The following is a 14,513-nucleotide window of genomic DNA, read 5'->3' as shown; positions in this document are numbered from 1 at the left end:
AAGGTTTTCTTTATGCACCCACCAGTCACCTTCCAAGAATATCTTAGAAATGTAAAAAGTGTTCCAATAGCCTTGTGAGTTATATTAAGAAAACCAGGCCTGGAATAAGCAAAGCCTGGGATGTCCTATTCCACAGTCATCCTGGAGTTCCTGCTCAGCTGCCCTAAGGGCTGGGATCTGCCTCAGCCCCTCTGTAGAAGTAAATGGCTACTAGAAAGTGGGACGTGTGGGAGGGAATCATTGCTGCCTTTTGTCAGACATCTCTATTCCTAGAGACGGCACAGGAGGAGAGCTAGGTGGGTCATCGGCTCTGCAACTCAACCCTACTCAGCAAATAAGACAGTCTCCACTTTCTTAAAGTCCATTCCAGAAGCCAGCCCTTTTCTCCTCAGGCCTCTCAGTAGGCACCTCTGGTTTTCAGGACTAAATCAGCCACTGAGCCTTTACAGGTGCTCTGCACAGACACTGGAAGCCCATGGCCACAAACCTGCAAGAAAGTTCCTGTCTGCAGGGGTGAATATGCTCAGGATCCCCTGGAATCACTCCTCCATGTCCCCTTCAGAGCCCTGGAGTGCCCCACCTGATCCTTCTGAGTGGGCAGCTAGCTGCTCAGCTTTGCTACCATCCTATCTTGGGAGCATGTTAAGGCCCTGTCCCTGTGAGCAGGAAGGGGGCAGGAGCCAGGATGTGCCCTGGCTGTTTGGTGGGCTTTGGAGGGCATGCTTGGCCCGTGTTCCTTTACTAAGGGCATTCATCATCACTGGCCTCCCATGCTTCTACTGAGTGGGACCAGCCATGTTCTGTATCACATGACCCCATCACCACCTAGCCACAGATGTTTGGTCAAAGAGGAAACATCTGACTCCACTGGCTAGCCAGCCATCCTAGGAGCTGGCCACAGTCATCCCTGGGGGAATTTGAACTTGGAGATTAAAAGGTTATTTAGAGCCAAGTGCAGTGGTTCACGCCTATAACTCAAGCTCTTTGGGGGTTCGAGGCAGGAGAATTGCTTGAAGCCAGGAGTTGGAGACCAACTTGGGTAACATAATGAGACCTTGTCTCTACCAAAACAAACAAACAAACAAACAAAAACCAAAAAAAATTTTTTTTAATTAGGTAGGTGTGGTGCATACCTGTAGTCCTAGCTACGTGGGAGGCTGAGGCAGGAGGATTGCTGGAGCCCAGGAGTTCAAGGCTGCCATGAACTATGATTACACCACTGCACTCCATCCTGGGTGACACAGCAAGACTCAGTCTCTTATTTTTTTAAGTTGGGGGGTGAGATTTAGGGGTACACACTGGAGCCAAAAGGCTATGTGTGGAGGGTGGAGAGATTAATGGGGAAAGAGGGTAACATTAGAGTCTTGTGATCTCAGAAGGCTGAAAGAAGACAGGAGCATGAGTGGGCCTTCTTCAGGAAAGAATTCACAGGGGTGGTGGGGTGTTGGTGCTGATGAAGGGGAAGAGAGAATCCCAGAGGCACCGCCAGAGAGTATGGAGACAGGGACGTAGGCCAGATGCTCAGATGACTGACTCTCCCCAGGATGATGGGAAGACCCCAGAAAAAGTCCAGAAAGAGACTTGACTTGGTGTCATACATTCTATGGGTTTGGACCCAGATAGAGACTCCAGAAAGAGAAATAGGCCAGGCATGGTGGCTCATGCCTGTAATCCCAGCACTTTGGGAGGCCGAGGCAGGTGGATCACGAGGTCAGGAATTCAAGACCAGCCTGGCCAAGATGGTGAAACCCCGTCTCTACTAAAATACAAAATTAGCTGGGCATGGTGGTGGGTGCCTGTAATCCCAGCTACTTGGGAGGCTGAGGCAGAGAATTGCTTGATCTGGGAGGCGGAGGATGCAGTGAGCCGAGATCGTGCCACTGCACTCTAGCCTGGGTGACCGAGTAAGACTCTGTCTATTAAAAAAAAGAGAGAGAGAGAGAGAAATAATAAAATAATAAGGCCACAATGGCACCCAAAGGTAATGAAAGCTAAGTGTACTCATAACAGAGGCTGACAATCCCTAGAAAAGGAAGTCCCCACTATGTACCCTGATATAAGAGGTCCCTGAGATTGAGAATTGGTGGAAATAAAAGAAATTCTCTCAAACTCTGGAGCAGAGCCTACCCGTGGACTCAAGGCCACTTCCTCTTGACCTGTGGCAGCTGCTTTAGAGCACCTGAATGGGTATTTTTTTCTTGTGGATAGTAGCAGAGACTTGGAAGTTGAATTTCTGAGAATGTATCAAAAGGCAGGAGAAAACCGTAGCATCCTTACTGTATTTAGCAGGAAGACTGGTGGAACGGTCTAGGCTGAAGCAAGAGAGAGTGTAGAGTAGGGTGGGAGGGGGTTGCAGTGAAAAGCTGCTATAGACGATCAGGCTACACAGAAGGCCAGGAGGACCTCCTCCATTCTCACTACTAATTGGGGAGGAGGACAGGAAGGAGCTGGCATAATGGCTTAGAAAGAGAGTCAGCAGGAAGGCCTGGGCCAGGCCTTGGCATAGGGGTTCATATAGCTTTGCCAATCCATTGAGGTCATATCCACATGGCTCCTGGGACTAGAAATATCCAAGCTCATCCCCAAGAGCTAAGCCACAGGGTCCAACACAGAGCAGGATCAGACCAGGAGCACCATGCCTCAGCTCCCAAACTCCATAGTCAAGATGGGGAGGGCGGGGAGACATCTTGCAGCCACTAATGAAGAATCTGCCCAATGAGCAGCCTGGCTGCTCTTCCCCAGGTTGGTAGGGCCCTGAGACAATCGGGAGATGAGCATGGAAGAGAGGCTGTGCTCTGCAGGGCCAGAGAGGGAAGACACACAAACATCATGATTTCTACTATGAACACCTGCTCCTTGTCCCTCTATAAAGAGGGTCTGGGGCAGGTGAGGGGAACAAGGGAAGAGGCAGACACAGCTGCTGCTGGCAGCTGGCAGGACCCACTGAGAAGGTGGAGGGACAGGAGAGGCCCCTGCAGAGTTCCTGAGTGCAGGCAGACCACTGGACACCCTGCTCGAATACTTCCTTCATTTCCCAAACAGTAGAAGTCCATCCTGGTATTTTATCCCTCACCCCCTGACCACCCTTTCCCCTAAGTCCCCAGAGTTCATTGTATCATTCTTATGCTTTTTTCTTATTCTTATACTGTTCGAGTAATGGATGCACCAAAATCTCACAAATCACCACTAAAGAACTTACTGAGGAAACCACATACCACCTGTTCTTCAAAAACCTGTGGAAATAAAACAAATGTTTTAAGAATTTATGATGCAAATGTATAATAATATAAATAAGATTTTAAAATGCAATTTAGAAAATATGAAAACAAAGTCATCCTGGAAGGAAGAGAGGACAACCCCAGCTCTAGTTCTTCGTGTGCCTCATCTAGGAAATGCCAGCCCTGGTGCCAGAGTTTCCCTAAAAACTGAGGAGTGAATGCATGCTTGGTGAGGAAGGCAGGGCTAGAACCGTGCTTTCTCTGCATGAGTGGGTCCTGAGCTGTGCCTGAGCAAAGCGCCCACTTGGAGAGGGCTTAGTGACTGGCAGGTGCAGATTAAGGAGGTGCTGAGCAACAGGATTATTTGTGATCTCCCTCCAGCTGTGTAAATGGGAGTGCGCTCTGGAGAGGCCCAGAGGTCCACATAGTGAGTCCTGCTGCACGTACGCCCCACTGAGCAGTGCCCACCAGAGGTCAGTAACAAGTGATAGATAAGCCCTGTGGCAGGGGCACCACTGGTCACCCTGACACTCATGAGATCATCCTCCACTGTGTGGGCAGAATCCCATTTTTTTTAAATAGAGACAGGGTCTCGCTCTGTCACCCAGGCTGGAGTGTAGTGATGTGATCATGGCTGACTGCACCCTCAATCTCCTGGGCTGAGGCCATCCTCCCATCTCAGCCTCCCGAGTAGCTGAGACCACAGGCATGTGCCACCACGCCCAGCCCAGAATCCCATTCTTGACCCACCTGCTATCTCATTTGGTCCTCCCTCTCATGCCTCAGCCTTAGGCTTTCATGCAACCTGTATCTGAGCTTCCCAGCGGCCCCCCTCCAACTTCCAGAGAGTCTGACCTTCCCCTTTCCAGGTGCCACTTTGACTTGCTCATGTTTTTCCAAGTTTTTGCCTTTTCCACATCACTAATTCCACTCATCTTGGATAGAATTAGATCCAGTTACCCCTGGCCACTCCCTCTCCTCTCAGAGAAAAACCAAAAACAGGCAAGACTGCTTCAGGCCTCTTTGTCCAACCTAATGAGATGTTCAGCAAGTGTCCAAGGCTTTGCTGTTCCCATCTTCTGGTCGCCCACCTTTGGGCTTCTGTGATGATTTGCACCAGGACACATCCTTCATCTTCCCCAGGAGGCTGGGACCCACTACTCAGCCATGGTCCCTCAGCATCTTCCCCTGCCTTCTAATGACAGCAGGAAAAAAAGCCATAATTCATGGAAGGGCTGGGGCAATACAGGCACTCTGCAGAGCATTTTAAATAAATATCTCAGAAAATCATCCCAATTACCCAGAAAGTGGGTACTTTCCCAATTTTACTGGTGAGGAAACTGTGGCTCATGGATTTGCTAAATGTCACACAGCTAAAAAGTGGCAGAACAAGGATTCTCATTCATGACTGTTTAACTCTGAAGGTAGGACTGAGAACACTCGGCTAGATGCCCACCTATGCCCTAAGCTCCCAAGAGAAGGTGTGAACATTTTCACGGGTTTGGAGCCTCCTGCTCCCTCAGACCTTTTATTTCAGTCAAAGTGGACCTGCCCTGCCCCATCACTGAGTGTCAATGACCAGATGCAGGACCAGCAGTGACCCTGCACGTAGCTGACAACGAATGCGGGAATGGGTTTGTGAATCCTGTGTTTACGTCCCAGGTTCACCTGTGTATCCCGGCCTCCCCAAGGCTAAGAGAACTGGAGCCAGCTCCCTTTGCAGATGCTCGTCCTGGGGTCTTCTCTCTGCGCACAGTTCTCCTATCATGCCAGCATTCCTCTATAACTTTTCAGGTGTTTCCCCCTTTGAACGTGTTACTCAGACACTTACTAAAACTACTACAGCCAAGCGTGGTGGCTCATGCCTGTAATCCCAGCACTTTGGGAGGCCGAGGAGGGCAGATCACTTGAGGTCAGGAGTTTGAGACCAGCCTGGCCAACATAGTGAAACCCTGTCTCTACTAAAAATACAAAAATTAGCTGTATGTGGTGGTGCACGCCTGTAATCCCAGCTATCAGAGGTTGAGGCAGGAGAATCTCTTGAACCCAGGAGGCAGAGATTGCAGTGAGCCAAGATCACGCCACAGCACAGCCCGGGTGACAGAGAGACTCCATCTCAAAAAAAGAAAAACAAACAAAAAAACTACTGCCAGCCTCTAGGAAATCTAGGAAATCAAAGATAAATCACACACCATTCTGCCCTCCTGGAGCTCACAGTGCAATGGCCAGTGGGGGAGCCCTGGACGTGGTAATAGTAATTCCACGCTGTGGGAGGAGCTGTCAGGCCAGGATCTAGGCCAGAGTCTGGTCCTGAAATCAAACCCCTGCCTTCATCACAAAACCTCAGCCAGCCACTTGCTTGCCACAGTCTCTTTTTCTCCCTTAGTTCCAAGAAAATGTGGAAACCTCACCAACGCCCCTATGTCCTCCTTTAAGCATCGTGCCTGATATGGTTTGGCTCTGTGTCCCCACTCAAATCTCATATTGAATTGTACTCCCATAATTCAATACATCAGTTCAATACATCAATTCATCTTGAATTGTATTCCCATAATTCCCATGTGTGGGAGATAACTGAATCATGGAGGCAGTTTCCCCCATACTGTTCTCATGGTAGTGAATAAGTCTCATGAGATCTGATGGTTTGATAAGGAGAAACCTATTTCACATGGCTCTCATTCTCTCTCTTGCCACCACCATGTAAGACGTGCCTTTTACCTTCTGCCATAATTGTGAGGCCTCTCAAGCCACATGGAACTGTAAGTCCAATAAACCTCTTTCTTTAGTAAATTGCCTGGTCTCAGGTATGTCTTTATCAGCAGCATGAAAGTGGACTAATACAGTGCCCAAGATGTCATAGGACAAGTTCCCAAGAAAAGCTCAGAGGGTTAGGAGACTCTGAGCTCAGAGTGTAGAGGCCAAACAGCTAGAACCCTAAGGCCACATTAACAGAAGCATAGGCCCACTCATGAGAGATGACTATTTCTCTAGACTAGATGTTGAAACTCAAATGCCAAACTGCCTAGCAGCACGTAGAGCACATGAGGAAAGGGGCTGGTGTAAGGGGTTGGGAAGTCAGCACAGCTGGGCCTGGTCTGTATTATAAAAGGCTAGAGAACACAATTCTGCCCCCAATAGGGGCCACCTCTACTCAGCCAGCCAAGAGTTCTGTCTCATGGGAATGTGGTCCAGTGTGGCCCAATCTTCTTATTTTTAAGAGAAACCAGAAATCCAGATTTGTATGTGAGACTCTAGAGTTTTAAACATTGAAAACAAATTCAAATTATTTTCAACCATTATGCATGTCAATGGTGTGTGCTAAGTAAAATGTATCTGGGGGCTTGATGAGGGCTCAGGCCATCAGTTTACAAACTCTACCCTGGACTGTGCTGCTCCAACACATGATCCTTAGAGGCTCATGTTCTTTCTGCAGGCCCCACTTTAAGGCAAATAGGTGAGGCCCAGGACCCAGGGCGGATTCACCAGGGTGGAGAGGATCTGAAAGCTTGCCATGTGGGAAGAGAAAATATTCCAGTGCTATTTGGGCTGGTCAAGAGGAGACACAGAGTTTGGGCAACTATGTTTTGGTTCTTGTTATTTTTTAAGACTTTTTTTTTTTTTAGATTCACAGCCAAGTTGAGAGGAAGGTACAGAGATATCCCATATGCCTTCTGCTCCACACATGCCTGGCCTCCCCCATTATCAATGCCCCCCCACCAGGGCACCAGGGGGTTAGGAGACTCTGAGCTCAGTAAGCATCCTGCAAATAGCTAAGAATGAAACAAACATTGTGCAAGGCAATGGTGAATGAATGGGTTAGTGAATCCTTGTAAATGGTGAATGAATGTGAATAGTAATGGTGAATGAATGGGTTAGTGAATCCTTGTGTTTACTTATCTTGTCCTTCACAAAGCTAAGAGGGCTGGACCCAACTCCCTCTGCAGATGCTTTTCCTAGGAACCTCTCTCTGGGCACCTTTCTCCTCTGTTAGGCCAGCAGGCCAGCATTCCTCTGTAACTCATTTGGTATAGAGGAATTTGTTACCATTGATGAACCTACAGTGAAACATCGTCACCACCCAGAGTCCACAGTCTATAGTTTACATCATGGTTCACTCTGGGTATCCGCATTATAGTATCATACAGAGCATTTTCACTGCCCTAAAGATCTTCTATGCTCTACCTACTCATCCCTTCCCACCCTCACCCTCAGAACCCCTGGCAAACACAAATCTTTTTACTGACTCTGTAGTTTTGCCTGAGAAACTATTTTTTAAACTAGAAAATTAGAGCATATGACCTCACCAAGTATGAGTGTTCAGTTATCTACGGCTGTGTAACAAGGTACCCCAAACTTTAGTGGCCTAAAACTACACTGAGGGTACCTGGGCAACATAGCCAGACTCCCTCCCATCTCTACAAAGAATAAAATAAAAAGCTAGGCTTGGTGGCACACATCTGTAGTCCTAGCTTCTCAGGAGGCTGAGGTGGGAGGATCACTTGAACCCAGGAGTTGGAGGTTACAGTGAGCATGATCCTGCCACGGCACTCCAGCCTAGGTGATAGAGTGAGACCCTATCTCAAAAAAAATGGAAAAAAAAACTACATTAAGGGGAGGGGGAATGGGGAATTGGAGAGTTTCTGTCTGGAATGAGGAAAAAGTTCTGGAGGTGGATAGCGATGATGGTTATACAACAATGTGACTGTACCTAATGCCACTGACCTGCACACCTAAAAGTAGCTAAAATGGTCAGTTGTATGTTGTCTATATTTTACCATGATAAAAAGGCAGTGAATTTTATTTTGTGTAAGTTAATAAAGCTAATAAATACCTTCAAATTTAGATTATTCTAACATGGTTACACTAAACTTTACTTACTATATTTTCACTGACTATGCAATGGAATATAATGACAGATCAACCAATTAATAGAAAAATATTTTCTCAGCCTAAAAAAAATGGCTACAGTGAGTTATTTTTTTCACAATTGTGTGTGTTGACCAGGGCTCTTCCCTTCTTCTCCGTGTAGCTTCTCAGCCTCTGCTAAGCTGAGTTTTTTCACAGCACGATGTGGCCTCAGGACAGGGAAAACGGCAAGGCCTCTTAAGGCCTAGTTTTGAAGTCACATCACATCACTTCCGCCAGGGTTCAGCCAGGGGAGCAGAATCCTGTGAGTGCTTTCAGATCCAGTATTTATTCTAGGAATAAGACCTAGAATTTGCACAATTGAGGGAAGCTGCAGAAGCAAAGGTCCAGAAGATCAGTTGGAGGTCCAGAGGAGCCACTAACCTGTCACTTAGAGAAGCCAACCACGCCCAACATCAAAGGAGAACCATGAAACCGGTGCTGGCAGAGAGGGTCGTGAAGAGCTGGTGCCTCTGCATGCGTCCCAGCTCCATGGGTCTACAGCCACATGCCTGGTGATGAGCATGAGCCGCCACTGGCCAACGGGGTAGGTAGCCACGGAGAAGAGCTGGAGGCAAAGGGAGAAGAGTGAGGACAAGCTGGGACCCACTGGACATCTCTTCATCTGTCACTCCATCTGACTGTGATAACCTCAGAGAGTGATGGCTGCTACTTCTCTCCCACCTTCCAATCCTGGGCAGCTTCCTCTTTGCCCAGCTCTAACCTGAGCCCACACAGGAAAGCGGAATTGCAGATTAACCAAGTTGACTCAGTGCAAACCACCACAGTGGGAGTACTTATGGGACAACAAGACAGGAGATTTGAAATCAGGGCTGTCCTGACAACTGTGGCCTGTATGCTCTCTGGATACGGCAGGGAGTGGCAGGTAAGGAGGCTCTATCCTGTAGGGCAAACTTGTTTTCAGCAGCTCCAAAACAGAAGGCCTAGGAAAGTCAATATGGGGTCTTAGAAAATAAGACAGATCTGGGTTTAATCCCAGCCCATCAGCTTACCAGCTGTGTGAGTTTGGACAAGTTGCCCAACCTCTCTGAACCTTAATTTCTGTATCTCTAAAACGTGGGACAATAACCTCAGCTTCATGGAGTTGTGCTTGCTGTGGTGCCTGGCTTCAGAGTTGGTACCTGTTAGACTCGATTTCTTTATCCCCCAACTCCATGAGCGGGTGTGCCCAACATTGAGCTAGGCTGGGTGCACATTGGAGGAGCGCAGTAAATATCTGTTTAATTGTGCAAGCTATAGGGAAGCATACTTTGGCTGAACTAAAGAAGGTCATAACCATCCAATTCTAGCAAGGGCTCCTTTGAAGTAAAGAGTTTCCCCTTACAAGATGTACGCAAGCCCATTGGAAAACCAGTTGGACCAGGTAAATTCTAAAGACTCCTATAGTTCCAATAAATTGACTCTAGAGAAAAGTCCAAAGAGTTTATGAAGAAGCATTTTCCCATTAATTTCAGAAATGTTCCATATTTATTGTAAAATGCCCACCACTATTCACTGCTGATGGGATTATAAATTGACACAACCTTTCTGAAGGGCAATTTGGCATGATGTATCAAGATTCTTAAAAATATCCACACCATTTGACCCTGTGGGAATTTGTCCTGAGGAAATAATCTGTAATGTGCCAGAGATATAAGTACAAGAATGTGCCTTGTTATTTATAATAGCAAAAAAGTGGAAATAATTGAACTGTCCAACAAGAGAGGAATGATTAAATAAATTAGGATGCAGCCAAAAGATGGAAAACCATGTTTCCATTAATCTTGTCTTTAAAACTACATCATGTATTTCCAAATGTAACATGGGGATTTTTCCCACAATTATCTTAGAAAAAGGAAAATCTCTTTAAATTCAAATTCTTACAATGACTTTCCTATTAAGCATACTCTTTCTTAGTTACTTTATTTTAAACAACAAAGTACTGTTTGGGGAAATCACATTAGCCGTACCTGACCTCAATCAATGCTAGTTGGGGATGTTTATAGGGGTTACCTGCTGGAATTGGCAAAAAGGAGGCAAAGGAATTGAACGGAGATTTAGTAATTATTCTCAGGGTTACAACCTCACAATTGCAAGTGTTGGCTGTCATTGTAAACAAGCCTTTAAAGATCACTTTGAGGAGCAATCCAGTAAGCAGTGATGTTGTGGGTATCGCTAATACACTTATGGGACAAATGCAAAGACTGCCCTAATGTTATGCAAATAGGTACTCGTGGCTTAAAATACAATTGCCAGAGACAACATTGTACACAGATTTTAAAAGCATTGCATCTTAATCTTGAACAAGTTAAACAAAAGGGAAAATGATCTGCTCTGGACAGCTATGTTGGGTAATTCATAAAGCAGCCCCAAGGAAGATGGAAGCACAGATGTCAAAGATGCTGGCAGAGTTGGTGAAATGTGAATCTTTCTAAATTTAACATACTTTACCTGTGGGTTTAAATGTCTATATATAACTGAATTTGTCAATTAAACATCATCAGTTAGCATTTGATGATTTCAGCTCTACCCTTAAATATTTGCATATTCAGTTGGTTCCAAAACCTTTTATTAAATCTTCCAGATGGGAAAATCGGGCCCTTATGTGCTTGGCTACCAGATATTTGGGCCCATATGATATATAGCTGTGAGAGAAAACATCTATGAAATAATGTTAAGTAGAAAACACAAATTACAAATGTTATGGTGTGATTCTAATTTGTTTAAATACACATACACACACACACATAAGTGCACACACACACACAAGCACACAAAAAAAAGCAAACATAGAAAAAAGACTAGAAAGAACTGTACCAAAATGTTAACAATGATTATGTATGAGTAGTGAGATTATGAGATACATAATGGTTTTTCCAGGAGGAGGGTTAAAGGTACATTAATGTTTTAACCAGGGAAAATAATTTTTAAAGGCTTTTATAAAAGTGATTTCTTTCTTAGATCGTCCCTTGAACCCTAAGAAAAGCTTTTATCCCTTTTTATTCCTTAAATCTTCTGTATATGGCGGGGTGGGGGGTGATTTTGATAGAAATATGTGTATTGATATAACATGTGCCTGACACAATAATGAGTGGGGGGAAGCACATTACTAAGCAATGTCAATAATATGTTTGTGGTATGATTCCTCTGAAAGAAGAGAAAGGGGAAGAGAAAGTGAGAGAAGGAGGGAAAGAGAGAGGGAGAGAAAGAAGGAAGGCCGGGCGCGGTGGCTCAAGCCTGTAATCCCAGCACTTTGGGAGGCCGAGGCGGGCGGATCACAAGGTCAGGAGGTCGAGACCATCCTGGCTAACACAGTGAAACCCCGTCTCCACTTAAAAAATACAAAAAATTAGCCGGGCGAGATGGCGGCGCCTGTAGTCCCAGCTACTCGGGAGGCTGAGGCAGGAGAATGGCGTGGACCCGGGAGGCGGAGCTTGCAGTGAGCTGAGATCCAGCCACTGCACTCCAGCCTGGGCGACAGAGCGAGACTCCGTCTCAAAAAAAAAAAAAAAGAAGGAAGGAGGGAGGGAAAGGAGGAAGGAGGGAGGGAAAGAGGGAGGGACAGAAGCATGGTGATTGCATATGACATACGTTTGCATACATGTAAGGGTAGGTCTGAAGGGAATGCATCAAACTGCCAACAGCCCCCCAGGGTGGAGGAATCTATATCCTTCTGTAGCGTTCATTTTTGCATTTGTGCAGTACATGTTTATAATAGGATGTAATTGACTTTTTGCTGATTCTACTGAAATGGGAAAATGCTGAGGGCAAGGCCCATCCGTTTGCTATGGCTTCACTGCTCTGCAAAAGAAAAAAAAAAATGTTTTTCTAATTACCCAATATTTTCTAGCCAACCCCCAAACCTGTGGGGTATAAAGGAGTTTACAATCACAGCAACAAGCAGCATTCCTCTGGCTCTAACTTCCATCTGCTGCTGCGGGACTTCCAGTCTCTAAGAGGACACAGAGACACAACTGAGCATGAAGAGCTGTTCACTGAGGGTTTTCTACATCCCAGGCACTTCGCCAAGTGCTTTCGCATGCATTCGCTTGTTAATCCTGAGTCCAATCTTCTATCCACTTTACAGGTGAAGAGACTGAGGCATTGAGAGGATAGGTATACACAGCTGGTCAGAGACAGAGCTCAGTGAGACTGACCCCAGACAGCCTGGGCACCCCATGGGCGACTCACATGTGCCCACAAACACACCCTCTTGGCTGCCACCTTACAGCTGACATTTTCCACCTTTCCTGATCTGATTCCATCAGTGAGAGCTGATGCCACGGCCTCTGCTGCCCATGTTCCTGTGGCCATGGCCAGGACCCACTACAGAGGGCACAGATATGGGGGCTGAGAATGCTGCTGCCTCAGGCTCCTAAGGCAGCCAGCACCCTCTACCACCACTGGGTTGGGGTTTTATGACTGGAGTGCTACTGAGATTGAATTGTTAGGATGACACCGAAGCCATTCCAGAATTCCCAAATCCTGCCTTGGCCCAGCTACCTCCCTCCTCCTGAAAGGCCCTTAGGGAAAAGAGACATACCAAGGAAGACCCAGGCCCAGCACCTTCTTAGTTGGGCTCCAGTCCCAACCCCTAAAACAAGGACCCTGGGCTGGACCCACCCAGGACCCCTTTCCCTAAGCTAGACTAAGTCACCCACTTCCCAACCTGACCTCAGGTCTCACTACTATGAGACAAGACCTGGCTCCAGCACAAGCCCCACCCCGACCCTGCCCTCAAGGACCAGAGAGAAAGCAGCAGTGAGACGGGGGTAAGGGAGAGTGTCCCCACTCCACCCCCACAAGACCTACTAGTTGGGAGAGTGGAGGAAAAAGAAACATAGGCAGAGAACTGGATCTTCCACTGGAAACAGCCCTGCCCAGTACTCCATCCTATCTCCTGCAGAGGCTGCAAGAAAGAGGAGGGCACACCCACCAGCCCTAACTGTGGTCTCCAGGGGCTCCTCCACTTAGACAACAAGCATCCTTCCTCCTTTGGAGGCGGCAGCGGGGTCACAGTTTCTTGCCCTCAATGCTGACCCATCTTAGGGAAGAGTATGGTGGGCAATGGGGGAGAGGGGAGAGGTCTCATTGAGTCCCACCTGAGCTGCCTCAGTGCTCATTGAGTCCCACCTGAGCTGCCTCAGGTGAGGGCCTGTCACCATGAAGCCATTAGTGGGACAAACAACGTTGGCCCTCAACCCACCAGCGCTGCTCTGCATTCCTTGAAACCCTTGAGATAAGCTGGGGACCACGGCCCCCACACTGTCAGACACAGATGACACAAGTGGGACCATCCTGCGCCTAAGAGATTTTACCAAAAACACCTCAATACGGTTTGGCTATGTCTCCACCCAAATCTCATCTTGAATTGTAATCGCCATAATCCCCACATGTTGAGGGAGGGACCCAGTGGGAGGTGATTGGGTCATGGAGGCGGTTTTCCCCATGCTGTTTTCATGATAGTGAGGGAGTTTTCACAAGATCTGATGGTTTTATAAGCCAGTTTCCCCTGCTTTTGCTAGCTCTCTCACCTGCTGCCATATAAGACATGCCTCTTCCCCTTCCATCATGATTGTAAGTATCCTGAGGCCACTCCAGCCATGCAGAAATGTGAGTCAACTAAACCTCTTCTTTATAAATTACCCAGTCTTGGATACATCTTTATAGCAGTGTGAAAACAGACTAATAGAAGGACTCAGGCAGGAACTCAGGTGAGCACCCAGAATTGCCCCTCCCCTAAAAGCAAGCTGGCAGATCCCACTCTCCCCTCCCTTGGGATGCTTTCCCACCCTGGTGACACCTCCAAATTCCCTCCAATCAGCCCTCTGCCCCTCCATTCCCCCAGCCCTTGCCTGAACATGCCCAACCCCAGCTTAGCTCAAGGTAGAAAGAGCCCTCCTCTGCTCATCCCCATTTTCATCTCCATCTCCCTCTACTCACACATGCTTAGAAGATAACAACTGTCCACCAAACCTCCATCAGAGAGAGGTCCTGTCTCACTCAACTTGTCCCTGAATTGGCAGAGGTGTGACTGCCTTCCCAGTGACATAAGAAAAGGTCAGAGTTTCACAGTAATGCGCTCAAGGGAAGCAGAGTTCCCAGGGACTGGGGCTTCAGGTCTGTGACCCCCTTTGGAAATAGGAGAAAGACCTAAGAGCCTCTGGAAACCAACATCCATTTCTTGTCTCAGATTTTACCTCTTCCTTGGTCTTCCTTTTGATCTTATTTTCAAGCCAGAGATGAGCATTTCCACGTTGACTCCAGCTGATTATAACTGACTCCGAACCTTTCTAGTGATTAAAGTAGCCGCGAGGCTATGTTCTCCAGAGATCTGTACTGCAGGCTGAATAATTCAAGGCAGCCTTTCCAAAAGGCTGAGAGATCTGG

At 47.1% G+C, this 14,513-nt stretch overlaps 1 long non-coding RNA gene across 1 annotated transcript; it reads right to left on the bottom strand.

Moving 5' to 3' along the window:
* Positions 1-3,150: 3,150 nt before the first annotated feature.
* LOC108542207 (uncharacterized) lies at positions 3,151-14,505 on the bottom strand. The gene is made up of 3 exons (XR_001889191.1): positions 14,324-14,505; positions 8,508-8,691; positions 3,151-3,233 (listed from the first exon to the last, which is right to left on the bottom strand). It is a non-coding gene; the product is annotated as an uncharacterized LOC108542207 (long non-coding RNA).
* Positions 14,506-14,513: the final 8 nt, after the last annotated feature.

Source organism: Rhinopithecus bieti, unplaced genomic scaffold (genome assembly GCF_001698545.2).
Source record: "Rhinopithecus bieti isolate Rb0 unplaced genomic scaffold, ASM169854v2 scaffold_22548, whole genome shotgun sequence".
NCBI classification, from domain to species: domain Eukaryota; kingdom Metazoa; phylum Chordata; class Mammalia; order Primates; family Cercopithecidae; genus Rhinopithecus; species Rhinopithecus bieti.
The sequence above is the reverse complement of the archived record's forward strand: the minus strand, read 5'-3'. Positions and strand labels throughout refer to the sequence as shown.